This window comes from Lontra canadensis, unplaced genomic scaffold, assembly GCF_010015895.1.
Source record: "Lontra canadensis isolate GAN:19392208 unplaced genomic scaffold, GSC_riverotter_1.0 scaffold2, whole genome shotgun sequence".
Classification (NCBI taxonomy): Eukaryota; Metazoa; Chordata; class Mammalia; order Carnivora; family Mustelidae; genus Lontra; species Lontra canadensis.
This window is the reverse complement of record NW_022630996.1, coordinates 45015581-45038121: the sequence shown is the minus strand read 5'-3', so window position 1 is coordinate 45038121 and position 22541 is coordinate 45015581.

Below are 22541 nucleotides of genomic sequence, written 5' to 3'. Positions count from 1 at the left end.
CTGTGGATTATTCTGCCAGACTTGCCTACCCCACCTACCATACCCTCATCTGCCCCTTGAGCACACACTGTAGTTCCCAGTTAACTGCACCCTCAACATGTCTGTCTGAGTGATTCATATATCACATATGCAAAGCTGCTCTAAGTATATTCCCAGGGAGCTTTCATTCTTTAAAAACAAAACAAAACAAAACAAAACATTTATCTGTGGCAGCAGATCATAACGATTAACTCATCCAGACTGATTTAGTTCTACTACAGTTTCCACCGTCAACGAGCAAATTACTTAACCTCTCTGTGCCATAGCTTCCTCGCTGACAAAACGAAGATGATAAGTAGCTGCTTCTGAGGCTCCTGGGGGGCAGGGACTAAGTGAGTTGATACTGGTAAATGGTTATTGAGTACCCATCCTATACCAGAGATGGAGACACACAGAAGTCATCAAAATAGAGATTCCTGCTCCCATGGAGCTTAAGTTCTAGTAAGAATGGCACAATTTGGTTACAGAAAAGGAAAAAAGACACAAATAACCAATCATAACACATGGTGCTAGGATTTATAATGGAAGACTAAAAATGTGGTAGAAGTTACAACAGGGGACCAGTTTCTCAATTAATTCTCATAGTTAAGGCAGGAATTCGGTGGTTGCACAACAAAAGATATTCAGAAAAACCTTCCTCTTAGCCAACACTTGAAGCTTGTCATATAGTTTCTTCTATTTAAGATTACCTTTTAAAAGAAACGTCCTATTTTTTAAACATTGGAGTGTCTCAGTAAACAAGAAGAAAGATTCCAATGTATGTGTGCCTTGGAGAAAAGGAGAGTTAGCATGTTACTTCCTCCCTCCACTAAAGCAAAAACGTGCCTATTTGTTCTCTACAGCAGTAATAGAATTGCTGGCATTAACTAAGTGCTAAATATAAAGACACTGCATGTCTGGTCTTGGATAGTCCCTAGTTTCACTTTCTGGTTCTTGGGGACACTCCCAGATGCCCCAGGGAAGATCTCAGAGCCTCCCCACCCGATCACCGCCTCAAGCCAGTAGTTTGTTTGGCCAGTTGAACACACACTTGATGAGGTGCCCTACACCATGGAACCCCACCATCTACCAATCTTAGATCCTGGCTAGGTATAAGTTATAGTTGAAAGCAATTAGCAATAATGATTTATAATAGTATGAAATCCCTGACACAATCAACTAAAAAGTCTCAGAGAGTAGCCTAATATTTTTATTCCCACAGGTAAAGGAATTCAATGGACGAGGAATAGCTATAGATTTCCATCTTTTTTCCCCGAGTTATCTAGTGTTCAAGCCTTGATGCAAACCATTGATACTCTGTGGCCTCCAGCCTAACTCTTGTCTCTTGCTTTCATGGTCAAAGGTATTTCCCCAGTAGTTCAGTAAAAAAGAGAAAGGAAGGGTAATTTACTAAGTACTTCCCTTCCTTACAGTCGCAAGGCCCACGCTATTTCCTATCTGAGACACTCAACTTAGAAATTATTGATGAAGATGGCTGAGATAGAATGTAGAAGTTACCTTATGATAAAGAGAATATAAAAGACAAACACATATATACACTGCCCAGCTAAATGTAAATATATGAAAGACAGGCCTTGGGTGATTAGAGTTAGATGAGGTAGATCAAGGGGAGGCTTAAGAAAGAATTGACCATAAGTTTCATTCATTCATTAAACAAATATTTACTAAGGACCTACTATGTTCCAGGCACTGTGCTAGACACTAGGGGAACAGTGAGCAAAATCATTTTATCTATTCTCATGGAACATACGACAGGGTGGGAAAGACAGAAATTAATCGAGTATTTATACAAATGAGTGTATGAATTACAGACTGTGATAAACATACAGGGGGTGGGGGAATGGTTCTAGGGGGTGCCTGTAATAGGAACATGACAATCTGGAAGCAGTTAGGAAAGGTTTTCGTAGGAAGTGAAGCCTTGAGCTAAGATCTTGAAGGATGAGTAGGAGATAACTCGGCAAAGGAAGAAGGGAGAAAAAGAGTGTTCCACGCCAGAGAGCAATGTGTACAAAGGCCCCATGGCAAGGAGAAGCTGTCACATTCAAGTAACTTGAAGAAGGAGTACAAAGAGGAGAAGAATGCCATAAGATAAGACTAAAGAGCCAGACCTTGCAGGGCACTGGAGGTCACGTCATGTTGTGTCTCCAACCTAATCACCACAGGGTGTCCTTAAAGGTTTTTAAACCAGATGGGAGAGAGAGAGAGACAGCAGAATCACACTGTGACAAGTTCAGTCTGAGACCAGACAAGAGAGTTACAGTCCAGGTGAGAGGTGATGGAAAATTGGACTAGAGTGGTAGCTGTGAAGACAGAGAGAAGTAGATAAATTTGAACGTAATTTACAAGGGAAAATTGAAAGGACTTCCAGATGATTACATATGGGATGAGGGAATGGAAGGTACCTGCAGTGACTCCTCTGTTTTTCCCTGAAGCTTGAAGAAGAGGGGAGTAGCACTGGGAAAACCGGGAGGAAGGAGAGGCAAGTAAGCTGGTACACCTTGGAACTAAATGGGTGGGTCTGCCTAGGGTCTGTCTTTCTACCTTGAGCTGCTTTATGTTTGGAGAACACACTAGAGGATTCTTCTCCTACCACCTCAAACCCTGGTAGGACACTACTTTTTTTTTTATTTCATTCATTTTTTTAAGACTTTATTTATTTATTTGAGAGGGAGAGAATGAGAGAGAAAGAGAGAGAGAGCATGAGAAGGGTGAGGGTATGAGGGAGAAGCAGACTCCCTGCTGAGCAGGGAGCCTGGTGAGGGACTCATCCAGGGACTCCAGGAACATGACCTGAGCCGGAGGCAGTCGCTTAACCAGCTTAGCCACCAAGGCACCCTAGGCCACTGCTTTAATGGGCAAAAGGCTTGAACCTGGAAGCAGGAAACTCCAGATCAATTTCGGACTTTGCCACTGATTGGTTGCATGGTCTTAAGCAAGTCACCCCACATCTCCAGATTTTAGTTCCCGGAAAGGTCCTCACTGCTTCCTCCCATATCAGAATCTCCTGAGGCACTTATTAAAATGCACACTTATGGATATTTGTCTCCATTGGACTATGAGAAAGCATAAACCGAAAAGAGTTCCCTTAGGTCATACAGGTAGTAAGAGCCAGAATAAGGGCTTGACTCCAGGTCTGACTCACCCTAAAACTGTAAGAGATGATTAATAGAGGACAGAATGAAGAAGATCCCAAACAAGGTATCCGCAGCATTGCCAGTGAAGGTCATGATATAATATGGCCAGGTTTGGGGCTGTGGCTGCTCTTCCAGCCCCTGGTTGAGCAGAGCCACAGTTAAGTTTCATCATTTCATCATTTCCTCTATTGACCCTAGGCAAGCACCACCGCACCCTTAACCAAAGAAACACATAAGACTCTGACATTTCACAAAATAATCCTAAAAAGAAGCCTAAAATTTCCCTTTGAAACCAACTGGAAGAACCAAATCTACCTCAACTCTACTCTGAAGCTACTTTTCAACCCAAATACCAATAACATTTTTAAAAGAATTTCAGGATGCTGACTCTAAAGAAACCATGACAAACACATAATCAAACTTTTGAAAAATGAGGGTGACATATCAGCCTGTCATATGATTTATGAGATGCTTTCAAGAAAGTCATGGGAAATTAAAGCGGGCTCTTTAAAAGCATCAGACTCCCAAGAAGAAATTATCTCACTGGCATAGATTTTTTTTTTTTAGTTATCCACATAAATAATCTCCAAAGTAGATCTGAATTTCTAGGGCACTTAGAGCTTTTGAAGGTCTTCATTGTTTCCTAATGGTTTCTGACAGGCTTGGTGTGTTTTTCCAACTAATCTGGAATAAAGTCCAGTGCTTCCTTTTGCATTCCCTTCATTGTCTGTACACGTTAAACATCTAACATAGTATACCAGACACATAATAGTAGTTCTGAGAATAAACATTTATCAAATACTAAATACTGCACATGTATTATCTGATTTGATTTTCACGACAACCCATATAAATGGGGAAACTGAGGTCACAGAGTTAATAAACGGCACAGCTGGAATTCTCACCCAAGTGTGTATGATTCCATCCATGAACCTTACACTTGGTTCCACATTATAGTGGCGCTTGCCAAATGATTCATCTCTTTCCTTCTTGTTTCTTCCTCTCTTTCTTCTAAATGTATTCTCATGCTCTCTTAATCACTAACATACTTATAAAAATCCATTATCTTAAGGAAAAACTATGACTTTCTTATCAGTTGATGAGACTGAAGAATGCTAGAACTTTCTTAGATAATCTTAAATTCACAGACCAGTTGGTTCTGCAATTCCATTGCTAGAGATAGAGCCAAAAGATATACTCATACAAACAGGCAAGAAAACCAAAACTATGTATAATAATAATAATCACTATTGTAATATTTGTATTAAAAATGACTGGAAATGACCTAACCATACTTCAGGAGGAGACTGGCTAAATAAACTATGTTAGTTTTTATGACCTGTTATGTAGCTCTTTTTTTTTTAATTTTTTTATTTGACAGAGGGAGAGAGATGACAAGTAAGCAGAGCAGCAAGCAGAGAGAGGGAGAAGCAGGCTCCCCACTGAGCAGAGAGCCCGATGCGGAACTCAATCCCAGGACCCTGAGATCACGACCTGGGCTGAAGGCAGAGGCTTAACCCACTGAGCCACCCAGGAGCCCCCCTGTTATGTAGCTCTTTAAAAAGAATATGGTAGGTTGGTGTTTGTGTGTGAATATGAAAAGATCTTCAAGAAATATTAAATTGAAAAAGAACAGAACATTATATGTAGTATGACCTCAGCTTTGACTAAACTAAGATATGCACATGTAACAGGACCGTTTTTTAAGAATCTCCAAATGTATGTATGTTCCCTTATCAACAAGCTTATTCCTCTCCCTGAATTCTCAGTTAGTGTTTAATCTAAGGCACAGCACTAGAGTTGGCATGCAGAGGAATATGCCATAGGAGAAGTCCCTAGTAGACAGGAAGGAGACAGGAAGTAAAAGCCCAACCTTCAGGCTCAGTGGGCTCTGGGAAGGAGAGAGAGAGAGAGAGAGGAGAGGCAGAGGGTCAGACTTGTGTGTTATGGAAATCCTGCCTCCCAAGCCAAACCCCCAGATGGTAAGTGTTAGGTTGAAGGGAAAGTCAAAAGCAGAGGGCCTCTTGTTCCTTTTCCACTTGACAGGCCAGAAAGATACTGCTTCATTACAGCTTTCCATGTATTCCATCAGAGACAAAAATCCTTCAGATGTGATAAGGCAGAAAAAGGACCTGGATCTAGCTACCCAGGATGCTCCAAGCTCCATGTATAGTGAGTGTACGCAAGTTCCTCTGTCCCCTGGAAAGGGGCACAGAAGGTACCTGGTAGTTGGCTGACCAACTTACAAAGGAGGGCTTCAGGGAAGAGGTAAATTGGGGAGGGTGACAGTGAGGGGCTGCCATGCTAACAGCCCCCAGATCAGTGGAATCCGAGGCCAATGTGAGGGAGCACAGGCCTCACAGCTGCTAGCTGTAGGCTTCAAGAGCAGATTCTAGCAGGTGAACCATGCAGACAAGGTGTGACCTATGCTCCCACCACAGAACCAGTAAGTTCCTGGATAAATTCCCCAAGGTGTCATCTTGGACAGGAGAAGGCAGGAGAATGGAGTGCCAAAAGACCAAGCGTTTCTTTGAAAGGAGCCATATCAAAGCAACAGGAGACTAAAGCAGAAGAGACTGAGCTCCCATTATTGACAGAATTAGGCTTCTGTTCTGCCCAATAGGTAAGGACTTATGAGGGAAAAAAGATAACCTATCAGAGCAACGCAAAGGTGTTGTCTTTTGTAAATCCAAGTGTGGGGACTAAGTTAATCTGTGACCAACCACACAAAAATTTTATATATTGCACAAAACTTCCAGAACTCTTGGAAGAAATTACCTCTAGGGAGTGTGTAAGGGGTCAATGGGTATACAGAGAGGGAAACTTTCTTGCTTTTATAATAGAAAATTTTAAAACTTTTTAGATAGTTATCACCAGAAGCACTTCTGGTGATAGAAAATTAAATAGTCCACTTTCATTTATACTCTATTTCTAGATTAAAAGAATTAAAATAGTGCTTTGCTGGTTTCTTCTATTTCATTGGTCACTGATGAGCTCTCTAGCCCCGTATCCTAACCAAAAGCGACTATAAGACTATATCACATTTAAATTTCATTGAAGGGGCACAGTTAGGTGGCTCAGTTGGTCAAGCGTCTGACTTGGGCTCAGGCCATGATCCCAGGGTCCTGGATGGAGCCCCACATGGAGCCCACATCAGGCTCCCTGCTCAATGAGGAGCCTGCTTCTCCCTCTGCCCCTCCCCCAGCTCATGCTGGCTCTCTCTCCCTCTCAAATAAGTAAATAAAAAATCTTTTAAAAAATGCCATTGAAATAGCAATTATCAGATTAACTCTTATATATCAGAAATAATTCCCCAAATGGGAGGCTTATAGTTTAAAAAAAAAAAAGTTTGTGTGTTCATTTATTCATTCAATAAATATTTTTGAGAGCTTATTATGTACTGAATACTTTCGTAGGGACTGGGATACAGTGATAAAACAAAGCCCCTGCCTTCCAGAAGCTTCCATTTTGGTGGGGGAGATGAACAATGAACAAGGATGTCAATAAATAAGTGTTATATTTCAACTAATGCTGTATGTTAGGATAAAAATAAACCAGGGCTGAGCTATCAACCCCTGAAAAGACATAGAGGAAAAGCAACAGCATATTACTATGAAAGAAGCCAATCTGAAAAGGTCATCTCATCCTAATAATAATGACATTCTGGGAAAGACAAAACTGTAGAAACAGTAAAAGGATCAGCAGTTGCCAGGGCATGGGAGGAGGGATGAATAGGTGGAGCGAGAGAATTCTGGGGGTAGTGAAACTTCTCTGTATATTCTAATGGTGGGTACACGTCATTATACCTTTGTGAAAAACCACAGAATGTACAACAAGAGTGAACCCTAATGTAAACTACTGATTTGGGATAATAATGTATCAGTGTGGGTTTACTGGTTGTAACAAATGTACCTACTCTGGCAGGATACTGCTAAGACTGGAGGTTGTGCATGTGTGAGGGTAGGGCCTCTGTGGGAAACCTCTGTGCCTTCCACTCAATTTTACTGTGAATCAAAAACCGCTCTAAACATGGAAGTCTACTTTTCGTTTTTAAGTTAAAAGAAAAAAAAGTAAATTCATCAAGGTAAGGGAAAACAGTGAAAATTGGTGGGGATTATTTTGAACTGAATTCTCACTGGACCCTTAGTAAATAATTTTCACTTAAAAACGTTTGAGAAGGTAAAATTACTCTACTTCTAGTGCTTTGTCTTTCAATGCTTTTTATTTTTTTTACTTTTTTTTTAAAGATTTTACTTATTCATTTATTTGACAGAGAGATCACAAGCAGGCAGAGAGGCAGGCAGAGAGAGAGGAGGAAGCAGGCCCCCCGCTGAGCAGAGAGCCCGATGCGGGGCTCGATCCCAGGACTCCGAGATCATGACCTGAGCCGAAGGCAGCGGCTCAACCCACTGAGCCACCCAGGCGCCCCTCAATGCTTTTTAAACACAAAATAGCAACATAGAAAGAATGCAAGCATGAATCTTTACATTAACAAATAATGCAAATTATGGGACATAAGGAAGGTTAGGTGTGACAGTTAATTTTGTGTTAACTTGAGTGGGCCGTGGGATGCCCAGATATTTGATTAAATGTTATTCTGAGTGTGTCAGTGAGGGTGTCTTGGACTAAATCAATATTTGAATATGTCGACTGAATAAAGCAAATTGTTCTCTCCAGTGTGCGTAAGCCTCATCCAATCCATTGAGGGACTGAATACAACAAAAAGGTTGAGTAAGGCAGAATTCACCCTCTCTCTGCCTGATGCTTGAGCTGGAACACTGGTCTTCTCCTACTATCAGATGGAGACTTATTGTCAGCCTGGGTCACAGGTCTTCAGATTCTGGAACTCCATCACTGGCTCTCTTGGGTCTCTACTTTGCCAACTGCAGATCTTGGGATCTCTCAGCCTCTCCAGTGTGAGCCAATTCCATACACACACACACACACACACACACACATATAAACATACACACACACACACGTATATGTACGTGTGTGTGTGTATATATATATATGTATATATATACACATATATATATACTTATATATACTTATATATATGTGTGTATATATATATACACACATATATATATACATAAAATCTCTTGTTGGTTCTGCTTCTCCAGAGAACCATGATATAGTAGGATACTTACCTGAGGTTCTATTGGAACTTTGAGTCAATGGAGCACAAAGTTGAGGTGAGGTGTTTTTTTTTTTCTTTTTAAGACTTTATTTGAGAGAGAGAGATTGCGTGTGAGAGAGTGAGCACAAGCGGGCGGGAGGCAGAAGGAGAGGGAGAAGCAGACTCCCCACTGAGCAGGCAGCCCACCATGGGCTCTATCCCAGGACCCCGGGGTCATGACCTGAGCCAAAGGCAGACACTGAGCCACCCAGGCGCCCCTGAGGTAAGAATTCTTATAGTCAGTGTTACTTAGTAAAATAAGCAAAGGGAGGCTCAGAAGTCCCACATGGGGTGAGGATGTGGCAGAACTGGGGCTCAAAGTCAATTTCAAACCCCAATTCTACAGCACTCTGTTGCCACACACATTACATGAAAGTGGGGGTTTTATTTAAATTCAAATATATTAAGTGAGGACAGAGGAATATCAGAGCTGATAGTGGCTTAAATGTCCTTCAGTTTGGCTGGGGACTGGTTTTTCATACCTTGTTTTAAGTACATACCTGGGAGATCTGGGGTCATAAAGGGCTGCTTAATTTTTCAACACCAGCTCCCAGAACACAAAGAGGAAGTCCCTTGGTTAGATGCATCCCAGACTTGGTGCACTAAAGAGGCTATTAGGGTTCTTGGGTCTCTAAAACTGAATTCATCCCCAGTAAGTGAACGGCTCGTTGTCCCATATCACGCCTGGGAATCTTAACTTCCAGGAACCTTTCCTAAAAGCATGAGTTTTGGAATCTGACAGACTTGGGTTTAAATTCAGCTTTGCTAGCTATGTGATCATAGGGGAGTTAACTGACCTCTCTGAACTTCAGTGTCTCATCTATAACATGTGATTGTTGATTTGTATGAATGTATTTGGTCAACACAAGTTTCTCAGCCCTTTCCTATGTACCAGACAATGATATGAAAATGAACAAGGTAAAATCTTCTCTACTCTCCAAAATTGCCCACTCTGGTAGAGAAGACATAGATAAATTATCATTCTCATGCCACATAATAATTTCAATAGACACATAGAGAGTGACAGCATCTCATCTGTAGTAGAAGCTTCTAGTGCTCATCTATGTCCAATTCTCCTTTCCTTCCAGCCTCATGAGAGGACTACATTTCTGCCCCCTTACACTTAAGCAGGGCAGTGTAATAGGGCTGGCCAGCAGCCTAAGAATGGGAGTTAACAGTACATTTAACTGCCAGCATGACACTCAGTATTCTCTTCATCTGCCACATGGACCAGGATTGCCAAGGGTTCTGGATAATACAATTACACGATGGTGAAGCTTTCATCGGCCCCTCCATGCAGGTCAGCGAGGAGAGCTGCCAGAGAGAATGATGACCCACACCTGAAGCAGACTTTGACCACCCAAACAATAAATGTGTGTGAAACCACAAAGATCTGTGGGTCAGAGTCACTACAGCATGATCCAGCTTTACTAACTCCTAAACCAGCCTGCAAAAGCCATTCTGAAGGAGCCAGAGACCGAGTGCTAACTGGTGAGTGAGAACAGAGCCAGGGGATGAGGTGAGGAGGGACCATCAGAACAGAGAGGAAGGCGGAGCAAAGGCAGAGAGGGCTGCAGCGACCTGGTAAGGTGGGTAACAGCAAATAATGGGCATGCTGGAATGTGAAGTGAGCGGGAGAGGGTCACGAGAGAGACTGAGGGGCCAGATGAGATCAAACTGTGGAGAGCTTTGAGGGCTATCTTAGTAGCTTGGCCTTTACCCTGGAGGAGGTGGGAACCACAGTGCTTCTAAGCACAGGGGTGACATGCTTATCTGGGTTATGTAGAGGAGGGGCTGGGGCGCGACCACAGGCAGGAGACCAAGATGAAATTAAACAACTTATGGAAAGTACCTACAGTACTACCTGACAGACAGAAGTACATCACTTCCCTTTTCCCCTCCCCTGCTCATGTATGAATGTTGTTCTAGAAACCAGCCAACTCTGTAGTTGGGCAATCTTACTTTGAGAGCTCTTTAGTAATAAATGCTTCATTATATAAGAATTTATATATAAGGATGTCTCCTGTAGCCTTGCCTGTAGAAATGGAAAACTCGAAACAACCTGGGTGTTCATCGAAAGGAAATTGGCTAAAGAAATCATGGACCATGCTGTACTATGCATCATTAAAAACAGTAAAAGCTACATTAGCTGACCTGGATGGGTATTCATGATACAGAGTTAAGTGAGAAAAACACATTGCAGAGTAATATGCATTATATGATTTCATGACTTGAAAAATAAATAATAACCCAACCCTGTAGGTGTAATTATGGTGCCTGTTTGTATCCATTCATGTGAGCCTGTGGCAGGGTTTGCGTGGTGATCCGGTTGTTAACAGTGGTCATCTTAAGGGGCTGGCAGTCTTGCCACAGTTACAATTAGTATGTGTTACTTTTATAATTTTTTAAAAATTAATAGAGAAATGAAAAGAAAACATCCTGGAGAACTGGAATTAGTAATGCCCTTCCTATGGTGATTATCATCAGTTGCAAAAGCATAAATACCAATCTTTCTGCCAGAAGATCCCTTTTCTGGTTGAAGTTTCCTCCTCCCACTGGAAAGTTTTTGAATCAAATACCCTACCTCCAAGTTCACCGTGATTACTAATTCCAATGGATTGGACCTAGACTCTCAGAGGATTTGAACGGATTCAGGCCTTCAATCTAATTATTCCATGAGAGGAAGCCTGTCATTTTTAGGAAATGAATGGGCCTTCCCATCAGGATAAGCAAAATACTTTGGGCTGTGGGGAAAAGGCAACCAATCTTCCAAATGGATTTATTGGCATTAAAAGACCAAGGACATGAATCATAGATCACTGAAAGCTCTTTGAGGGCTGGGACCACAGTTCTAGCAGGTATTGATGAGTTGATTCGAGCCTAACACAAAATGCTAACCTTAGATACAGAATAATTAAGTTCAAGTCACCCAGGTTCTAATTTGCCAGGCTTTACCACTGGGCACTATGAAAATAATATCCCCCATTTTCCAGATACACCATCTTGGAGACACTGACATGCTGAATCAAAGGTGTCTGTGGGAGTTCCAAGTGGAAATGTCCACCAAACACTGAAAATATCTAGACTGTCAGTCTAAAATGTAAGAGAGATCTGAGTCACAGACATACACTTGGCAGTCATATGTGTAGGAGAGAAAGGTTAAGTAAAGCCATACAGGGATGAGCTGGCCCATGGAAAGCAAAGGAGTGCCTGGGATGGTTTAGCATGATCATAAGTTATGCAGTTTAGAGGGGTGGTTAAGAGCGAGGAGTCCCTGGGTTCTAATCTCCACTCTACCCTAGCTGGGGACTCTTGGACTTGTTACTAGACTTTTCTAATTCTCCATTTTCTCATCTGATAAATACTGTTGGCAATCAGTTCCGTTAGAAAACTGTGGTGAGGACTAAATGACAATCTATGCAAAGTAGCTAGAGCACCTGGTGCCCAGGGAGCCCTTCCAAATGTTACCAAGTTGAGGGGGGTCAGCTAGGACAGCAGACTGAGAAGCAGCCACAAAAAGGAGTGAGGACCAACAGGGAGGCCCAGCAGGAAGGTGTGGTGGGAGCTTCAGATCTGAACAGGGGAAAAGTAAGATTAGCTCTAAAATGCTCCCTATGGATTTAACAACAAAGAAGTCACTAGGACCAGGCCAAAGCTGTTCAGGGTGGAAGCCGGACAGACTGTTTCCAAAGCAAAATAGGCAGCATTACTAGCATTCCAAAAGATCCAGGAATGAAGGGCTATCTTTAAAAAAGTTTAAAGGAGGTAGAGGTACACTTTTATTTAATTACTGTCTTTCTGAGGATCAAAGTAATACATGATCAATGAAGAAAACCTGCAAAATCAAGTACAAAGAGAGGGGAAAGTACTGTTTATTCCCTCGTCCAGCAAGACCTGCATTTTCTCTTGGGTGTGCACATTTATAGCAGGATGATAGACAAGACTAGTTCATCTTGACGTGTGACAATCATAGTCTGTATTTGCTCAATACTTTGAAAACCTATTATTTAAGAATACTCAAGGAAAACTTGAAAGAATATTCTCCTGATGTCAGAGTAGATTGACTTTTCATGTGTGTCACAAAATCCAGAAGTCATAAAAAAAAGGATAAAAGTCTACTTCATCGAAATCTAAACTTTCTGCATGGGAAAAAAAAAGCCACTATAAACTAATAGAAACATGAATGATAAACCAAAAACACAGATGAAGAACAAAAGTTTACCCTTTGAAATATATCAAGAGCTCCTTCAAGTCAATTGAGCGCTGTATTCAGAGTCCAGAGTGCTCACCATTACACCATGGAACCGCTTCCTTCAAGTCAATTGAAAAGGATCAATACAGGGGCGCCTGGGTGGCTCAGTCAGTTAAGCCTCTGCCTTGGGCTCAGGTCATGATCTCAGGGTCATGAGATCGAGCCCCCACTAGGCTCCCTGATCAGCAGGGAGTCTGCTTCTCCCTCTCCCTCTTCTCCTCCCTCACCCACTCATACTCTCCTTCTCTCTCTCAAATAAATAAATAAAATCTTAAAAGAAAAAAAGGATCAATAACCAATAAAAACTCAAACTCTACGACACAGAGTTCATGGAAAGTGAAATAAAAATCGTTCTCAGATATCTGACCAGATACTCTACCTTAATTGTAATGAGAGATGCAAATTAAAACGACACAGAGATACGTTTTTTCCCTCCTCAGTCAGGCAAAGATCAAAACTGATAACGGTAATGTGCTGACAAGAGTAGGAGGAACAAGAGTTCTCGCTCCTCCCCAGGAGGGCTCACTTGGTACAACCTCAGTCTGCCTGTCCTCGTTGCTGGGATCCTTTGAGTAAGCAACTCCGTTTCTAGGAAACTATCCCACTGATACACTCACATGTGTGAAATCACAGATGAAAGTATTCATTGTAGTTTTATCTGTAATAACAAAAGATTGGAAACAACCTAAAATTCCATCAGTGGGGGGTGGGTTAATAAATGGAATGCGAGGGCTGAAAGGAAGGAGACAGTGCTGAATCTCCTGAAAAGCCACCATCACTAAAACCCACTCAATGTAGGAAGCGAGCCGCAGCGTTAATCCACCACCGCTTCTGTAAAAGAGTAAAACTAAATCGTGGGAAGCAGGAATATTTTGCTTATCGACATACAGAGTACTTCTGGAAGGAATCACAAGAGAAAAAACCTGTAGAAGTACTTGTCCCTAAAGATATCAACTGGTTGGCTCAGGCAGGGTGGAAGTAATTAATTTTCCACAGAGTATCCTTTGGTACCTTGTGAATTTTGTGCCATGGGTATGTGTCACCTATGCAAAAAGTAAAAAATAAAAATACAGTATTTTAAACAAAATGAATCTATAGACCATTTTATTTGTCTTTATTTTTGGGTGGCTCTTGCTCTTTTTTAGCTGTCTTTCTCTGTCACACCTTCATCCTCTTCTTTTCCCCTTCTTTCCCTCCTCTTGTCCCTTGCCCCACCTGTAATAAAACAACTTAAAAAATTAGCATCTGCTGACATTTTTGTCTATACCAATAACTGTTTTATGGTGATGATTTCATTCAATTTTCACAACCACCCCAGAAGGAAAGTTTTCTTCGCCATCGTTTGCAAATGAGGAAACTCAGGCACAGGGGATTGAAGACTTGCCCAAAGCCATACAAGCAGTAAATGACGTGGCTGGCATTTAAACCAAGCCTGTCTCTGAAATCCATGCTTCTTTTAGTAAACTGTACTGCCTGCAGCACAGAATAAGTACACATACATACATATTTTTAAATTTATTAAATAAAGTGGGGCACCTGGGTGGCTCAGTGGGTTAAGCCTCTGCCTTAAGCTCAGGTCATGGTCTCAGGGTCCTGGGATCCAGCCCCATATTGGGCTCTGCTCAGCAGGGAGCCTGCTTCCCCCTCTCTCTCTACTTGCCCCTCTGCCTACTTGTGATCTCTCTCTCTGTCAAATAAATAAATAAAATCTTGAAAAAAATTTATTAAATAAAGCATTATAGTCTTTGTAATTTGAAAACTTGAAAATCAAGAGAGCTTAATATTTTATATGACCTATAAAAACATGTACAGAGAAAATTTTTTATATTAAGCTATTTTCTATTTCTAAATTCTTGATTATTTGTGATAGGTCAATTGAAAGGATACCCCACCTTTCATTCATTCATCAGCCCCAAGCATCTGGTAAGGGTTCAAAACTGTGCTTCCTATTCATTGGCATTGGAAGACGAGCCCTCAAGAAGCTTTCAGTCCATTGCAGAGAGAGCAATATTAATGTTTATTGGGCTTCTCCTATGTGCCAGGCAGGGTGCTAAGCATTTTACATAGGTTTCAACAACTGTATGATATAAGGTATAATTGCTTCCCCTTCGTTTTATGAAGGAGAGAAATGAAGCTGGGATGTTCAGTAACTTCAAAGCTGACTATAGCCTGAAATGACAGAACAGGGATTTGAACCCAGGCAGTCCAGCTCCAGAGCCTGTGACATCACGATACTGCCTGGAAACTGATTAGTACAGTACATGATGCTACAGGAGAGCCCAGAGGGGAACCCTCACTATTCCTGGAAATGGGTCAGCGAAGGCTTCCGGGAGGATCAAGGCACGCAGTCTGCGTCTTGATGGAAGTTCAGAACTGAGAGATGTCGTGGCATCCGCAAGATGTCATTCTATCCTGTGATGAAACTGTTAGGAGAAAACTTACATCCTTTGGCAAGGGGGGGTGGGGAACAAAAGCAGAGAACCTCATGTGGTCTGCCTGGGAGCTGTGCCATGTAAATGGAATCAAGTTCGTAATAGGGAGTTTTACATTTTACTCAATATTCTGAAGTTTGGCTATGACGCAGTCAAGTATGAACCAGGTTCCTGTCATCATGTGGGTGCCCTTAGAAGGAGGCAGGGGGTGGATTTAATGGCACTGTTTGTTTTCCTAATGAAATGTCCTAGAAATATGCAACAGAACTGTAACGGAGATGAATCAAAAGGAGGATGCAGTACACTAAGACACAATGCCAAGAATAACAGCAGGATAAGTCATTCCTCATGATTTGGGTACAGTTAATTGCTAAACTTATGATCTAAGAGGCAATCCTTTGGGGACCCTAAGAATGCTTCAGGGCTCCTCTCATTCTGTCCACTAAGGACCCCAAAGCTGGACTCCTGATTCATCAGTCTGGTTGGAATGGCACAGTGACAACACAGAAATCTACTAAGCCTGTGGGCTGCCACCTTGCCATGTCTAATTCTCTCACAGAGAAAAGTCTCCTGCCCCTAACTTGCCCATGGCTCAAGAGCTGGGCCTCCCTCTGCCCTGATCTACTATGGTATGAACCGGTATCTGGGGAAACTGGAAGGACATCCAATTCTGTAGAACAGAAATTTTGCCCTGTGCACATCCTGATTCCCCCAAAGTCAGCTGGTGGCCTGTACCTACCTGTTTATACAAACTTCAGACTTCATTCTGCGATACAGCAGCAGCATGCTTTGACCAGAATAATTTCTTTCCTTAAAAAAACCTTATGCCCAACTGCCTTTGAAGTGTAAGAGCAAATAATGCCTTTGATACATGCTTTTTCTGCATTCCCTAAATAGTACCCCTATGACCACCAATCTCTGCATTATTTTTGCCTCCAAAATATCCCTTTATTCCCTTGAGCCCACTGGTATCCCTTCCCCTTCATAGGAAAGCTGGTTGGTAGCATTTGCCAATTTCCAAAGTGTAAACACTCCCACCTTGTCTTCTGTGAAGCTACCAGTGGAAATCATTAAATGCAGAGTTGGGAAGAAATGAGCACATCGGCTCTCTTGGGCTAAACCAGCCAGCCCCACCACACCTCTGCCTGGGCTCCATCCTGGTCTTAAGCTGAGATGGTTGCTCAGCAGCCATTATTTATCTCACCTCTACTCAAGAGAATTACCCAGCACGTTTATATGCAGAAAGTAGTATCGAAAGGAAAAGCAGAAAACACACTATGTATGATATTTTTCTATTTCCCGTACATTTAGGTACGTATAGGTACATAGAAAGATAACAAGGATGATTACAACCTCGTGATAACAATGATTATCACTCAGTGATCAGATATTTTTGCAATTTTTTTCCTTTTTGCCTTTCTCTATTTTCTCAGTTTTCTACACTGAATATGCATTACTTGTGTAATTCTTTTTGAAGTTAAAAATAATTAAAATTTTGAATACTGATCTGTTCCTGCTTGTATGATAACTAATAAACCTGCTATTTCCTTGCATTGAAATGTCTGAGCTTCAACATCTTCTATATCGGTTTATTCTGCCTGTGGCGACCATGATCCCAGGCATGTCAAAATGGGAGGATCCCCAAGCACCCACACTCAGGTGTGAACTGGAAGACAACATTACACTTTCAGATTTCCAAGAACTATTTCCCAGTATAGAGTCCATGAAGAGTAGGCTCTGGATTATTAGGCATGGTTAGTGAAGAGCCACAGAATACTGAATACTAGAGCTGGGAGGAAATTTGGAGAGTATCTCTCTAATGGATCCCTGAGATCAGAGAGCATTTCCCCCCAAATCCTCTCGTTATTCATCATCATGGTGCTCATCTCTGCCAGAAGCCGACACTGAAGAAACACAAGAAACCAAAGGTTCAGCAATGCAATGAAAAGACAAGCCTAATTCATGGAAATCTTACAGTCAGCCAAAAGTTCTTGCTGGTAGCAAAAAGCCCAAACCTCCTTCTGAATCCTGCAATCCAAGACAAGTCAGGAAGGCCGAAAGGGACCTTCACAAACCTGGCCAACAGAGTGGCCACACGACATCAAATGGAAAAAGCCCAGAATCCAAATTTCTTCTCACACCTGACCTACCCCAGACTATATTACATACCTGCTGTCTTCAATAGCTTTACTGGGGCCTCAGTCAACAAACCTGCCACAGAGAAAGGAGTATATATTACAGCCTCTTTGCTGATTGTCCTGAAGGACAAGAGAATCTGAGGCAGTTAGCAGCAATTGCTTAGGTATCAAGGCCCCAAACAAACCTATGGAAATGCAGTCTCTCCTTTCAAAAGCTCATCCGCTCCCAAGAAAAGTATGACCAGAAGACAATTTCAAATGACAGAGTGGAGGAAACCACTTTGTGCATCCTGTTCACTTGCCAAGCTGACTAGTGCAGCAGGCCGCGCCTTCCCTCCTGCCACTACCTTTCACCTGTAGCAAAGTAGCACGAAAGCAACATGTCTTCCAAAAGGGGAGACAAAGGGCCATAATCCCACAGAGCCCTTGGGGGACACTATACTGTTGCTCAAACCCAGACCACTGTGGAGACCCCACAACACAGTAGGAGCTACAGGTCCAACAGACTAAAGTGACAGCAGACCACCAGCCCTGGGAACCCAGGCTTCCTGGGAACCCAGGCCACTAAGGCCACCCCTACACAGTGAGGGCAGCACCCCCTGGAGCCCAGGCTATGGTCTTCAGCTCAAGGATTCTGCTCTGCATTGCCTACAACCACACCCATACATAGGTATACAGAACTCACTAGCTCAGCAGAAATTACTTATGATTCTTTGACCTGCTTACCTGGATCTGAATTCTTCTATAATAGTTTTAATTAATCCAGGTGGACACTTCTTCAGGAATAAGCCCCAACATCTCAGAATTACAGAGTGTTCAAAACGTCCAAAGTGTATCATGGAAATTATTCCACCATGAGAACTACAGAGACCTTCCCTACCCTCATAGATGCAGCTTGCAAAGTAGAACATACATGAGGTTTGGTTCTCTTTTCAGCAAATAAGTAGCCAAAAGGGCAGGGAAGGGGGTGAAATACATCATAGCCAGCCCAGCAGAATCCCCTGGTCTTACCATTACATGTGATGCTTTCAAATGGGTTCTTAGTACCTTAATTTTGAGGGAAAGAGTGGAAGGAACCAGCCATTGCTTTTGCATGTTTAGTTTCTGCCTACGACACTGAACTCAAGAGAACTGAGACCTTTGGAGAAACCAAAGATGGTTCAAATGACTCGTGAGAATAAATTAACTCAGTGTTCCTTGCTGACAAGTTGACGTTTCCTAACTGTAAAGCAGAACCAGCAGCCACTGACACAGAAGGCCTGCCCCACAGATAGAGAAGAGATGAAGCACTGAAACTGAGCCTGAATGACCTCCACTATCCCAGGGCGCAGGGCCACTGGGACTCCTTCAGAATCAGAAAACCAAATTCTCATCACCAAACCGGCTTCAGAGCAGCTGGCTTATTAACATCAGGAAATCCAAGCACTCTCTTCCAGGCCTGGAGACCAGAGGAAAGGGGACGTGAGGGGGGGGGCGGTCCCCAAGGCAAGGGGAGTCTACACTGTGGCCCCAAGAGAGGCCACTTCCCTCCTAAAATGCCTGGGATTTTCCACTTCAGTAGGGGAAGGTATCGAGGCAAAACACTGATAGCAAAACAATGAGGACCTCCTCATTGACCTCCACGTACAGTGTGGGATCAGGCACCCAGCAGGCTGATATTCCCCCTTCCTGGGTTAGGGAGAGCGAGGCACAACCCCAGCACACCTTTGCCCTCAGAAAAGCTGAAGCCAAATCAAAAAGTTACCAGGAGTGACAACTGGGTACCAGAGTTCAAACTGTGCTGGCCAGGACTGGGATTGGGCCAGGCTGGGAACTGTCCAGAGCTCTGGTCTCTAGGTAGGGCTGTCCTCCAAGATCAGCCAGCACTTTCCAAGTAGACATACCAAATATCCTTCATATTTTCTCTCTGAGTAAATACCACCGCTTTTCCCAAAGCAGACATTTTCTAGAGCCTTACTGGCCTGGTGTCTGCCTAGTGGGAGCCAACCCCAGAAGGAGCTGTTAAATAACCCACTGTTTCAGTCTGTAAACTTTTTATGACTTAGTGACAAGTGAAACCACATTCTGACAGCAACTGCAAGTTCCCTAGTACCCAATGACTTCTCTTTTGTTCTTGGAATACTCCCTCTCACTAGATCACAGACCCACCCATCCCCAGTCCCTGGAATAAAGACAGAGACACTCTCTATCTTTATTGGATGAATGGATGGGTTCCATTCCAGGGGCACCCCAGGTGGCTCAGTCAGTTAAGTATCTGCCTTTGGCTCTGGTCATGATCACAGGGTCCTGGGATCTAGCCCCATGTCAGGCTCCCTGCTCAATGGAAAGCTTGCTTCTTCCTCTCCCTCTGCCTGCCACTCCCCCTGCTTGTGTTCTCTCTGTCAAGTAAATTTAAAAATCTTAAAAAATAATAATAATAAAGACAGAGCACAACACCACATTTTAACCTGAGATGTGGAGAACACCTCTTCTCCTGAGAGCCTAAGTCCAAATGGAAGTTACTTTTTCTCCTTCACCTTGAATGCAGTGATGAACTCTCTGAAGTGGACCCCACAAACATGTAGGAAAGCAGTCATGGGCAGTATTCTGAGGGGCACAGACAGAACCAGCCAGCCTAGATAAGGTGGTAAAGGATGCAAAGCTACTTGGGTTTCATCTTCCTGCCAACAGGTTCCCATCTGTCCTGCCTTTCTTAGTCTCAGCTGCCCGTCACTTCAAATCAGCTATGGTGCAATCCAAAAACTGAGGTTATTAATAAATAAATTGCTGACAGCATGGTCTTCCTGGTCATTTTTTACGTATTAAAATATGATGCATGAGTTCTCCAAGTAGAAGATCTGCTGAGATCCAAAGAAAGGAAGCTACTGTGGTGGAGTTACAGATGTTATGTTAGTGCTTTGGAGCAAAAAAGAGCCCATTTCTCCCACAAGCAAATGCCAGCCCAAAGCACTGATACTAATATAGATCCTAGAGGCTTGCGGTGTGCAAGGTGGCAGACAGTATCCTCCAACCTCCCCATACACGTGCATTCCCATCTCCAAACCACTTGCTCTGATGCACAGAAGCATAAGGTCGCCAGAAGTATAAGGTCTGATGAAGTCATACCCCCTCACCCTAAAGGGCCACTTTCAAGACTATGAACAATGATGATGACCATGGACAGGGAAGGCTGGGGATTTCTGTCATAAAAACACTTGGCAGAAAGCCTTGGAAATGGTGTAGGAGAAAAACACAAGCAGGCTCAATATCCAAATTGAGAGACCAGTCTTGGGGATCTTAATGTTCTCAAAAAGGGGAGAAACCACTTTTTTCCTTCATTCTCCACTTTTGCCAAAAGGCATTTTCAACAAAACATAGAATCTCATTTCTTCAGAGGAAGAATAACTGGGAGACCCCAGCTGATCCCTGGCACTGAGGCCTGGCTCATTCACAGCAGGCAGGACCACCCAGAGGACGACGGAGCTGAGCTGAAGGACCTCTCCAAGGCAGGGACCCTGTGCACAGAATGTTACGGAGATCAAATGTTTCCTCCGGCATTGCTGATGAAGGATAGTTAGAAAACAGGCAAGCAGGGACAAGGGGCCCGCCCTAAGAGGAAACCACCCTTAAAAGGATCGTACACCACCCTGGAAGGAGCCCTCCACCCTCTCCCATGTGATAGGTAGATGAAAACCTGATTGGATGATGGGCACAGGGAGGGTTAATCAGATTAAAATAGCCCACTAACAAGTCCATAAAAACCCCTAGACTTAAATACTTCCAGGACAACCCTCTCGGGTCCCCTCCCTCTTTGGGACTTTGTACTACCACTCAATAAACCTTGTTTTGCTGCCCATCATGCTGCCTGGTCTACCTCTTCGTTCTTTAAGCAGCATGACCAAGAAACAGTGGGCACTGAAGGAGAAAATCCTGTAACATTACTACATACCAGGGATTTTTCACACTTCATCTTTCAGTCTTCACAACAGCGATATGGGAAGCACTGCTATTATCTCAGTTTTATTAGATGAGCAAACAAGAGCACAGATCCTTGGGGGAACTTAGTCAAGGTCATACAGTAAGTGTCATAGAGCTGGGCTTTAAACCCATGCTGTACAACTCAAAACCCTGTGCTCCACGCAGTAGAGAACTGCCTAGGTGGCATCCACACAACAGGAAATCATAGTGTGTGTATATTTACATACAAATATGTATGCATGTGTGTACAGTATATAACAGTCATGTAAATCCAGAGTGTTCCAGAGGTTTTCCAGAAGTATGTACCTAGGTTGCTGAGAAAACCTCACCCAGATTAGGGTAACAGAGGATTTAGTTGAAAATGCTGTGGGTCGTGGATGCTTGGGTGGCACAGTTGGTTAGTTGGTTGTGTCTGACTCTTAATTTCGGCTCAGGTCATGATCTCAGGGTTCTGAGATGAAGCTCTACGTGGGGCTTCCCACTCAGTGGGGAGTCTGCTTAAGATTCTCTCTCTCCCTCTGCCCCTCCCCTTGCTCTCTCTCACTCACATGAGCGTGCACACATGCTCTTGCTCTCTTAAAAATCTAAAAAAAAAAAAAAAAAAAGAAAAGAAAACATTGTGGGTCAGGGGCTACCTCTGAGGAGAGGAGCTGGAAAGGAAGGAGATTTACTTTTCCCTGTATGTCTTGATGTCATGTTTGAACATTTTATCATGATACATGTACTTCCTACTTTAAAACCTTGTATTTTTTTAAGATTGTATTTATATATTTATTTGACAGAGAGAAAACACAAACAGGGAGGGCTAGAGATAGAGAAGCAGCTCCCCACTGAGCAGGGAGCCCAGCATGGGACTCAATCCCAGGACCCTAGATCATGACCTGAGCAGAAGGCAGGTGCTTAACCAACTGAGCCACCCACATGCCCCTTTAAGAACATTTAACTGAAAAGAAAAATCTGTATGTGGTTGAGTCACTAAGTATTTGAAATTTACCGAGTCATACTTTCTAAAACATAGATATCTGAGAAAAAGCAATCCCACATTACAGAGGCCTACTGCATGCATCACAGCGGGGGCCAGGAGAGATGGCTTCATTCAGTGCAGGAGAGAGGACTCGGCTGGGGGTGTCTGAGTTGCTCAAGACCCAAGAACAGTAAAAGCGAAAACATTCAACCATCCTCTCCCATTTTCATTTTCAAACAAAAAACCCCACTACCGCCACAGAACCTGTCTCTGTTTAGAAAGCCAGTGAAAGAATGGATGACCTCACTCTCCCCAACAGGCGAGTCCTAAAGTGTTGTTCACAAAACAAAACTTGAGTAAATCGGTTCATATTTTAAATACCCTAGCAGAGGTCCTTGTTTTCGCAATCCTGATGAGATCTTTGCAAAGCAAAGAAGCTGATC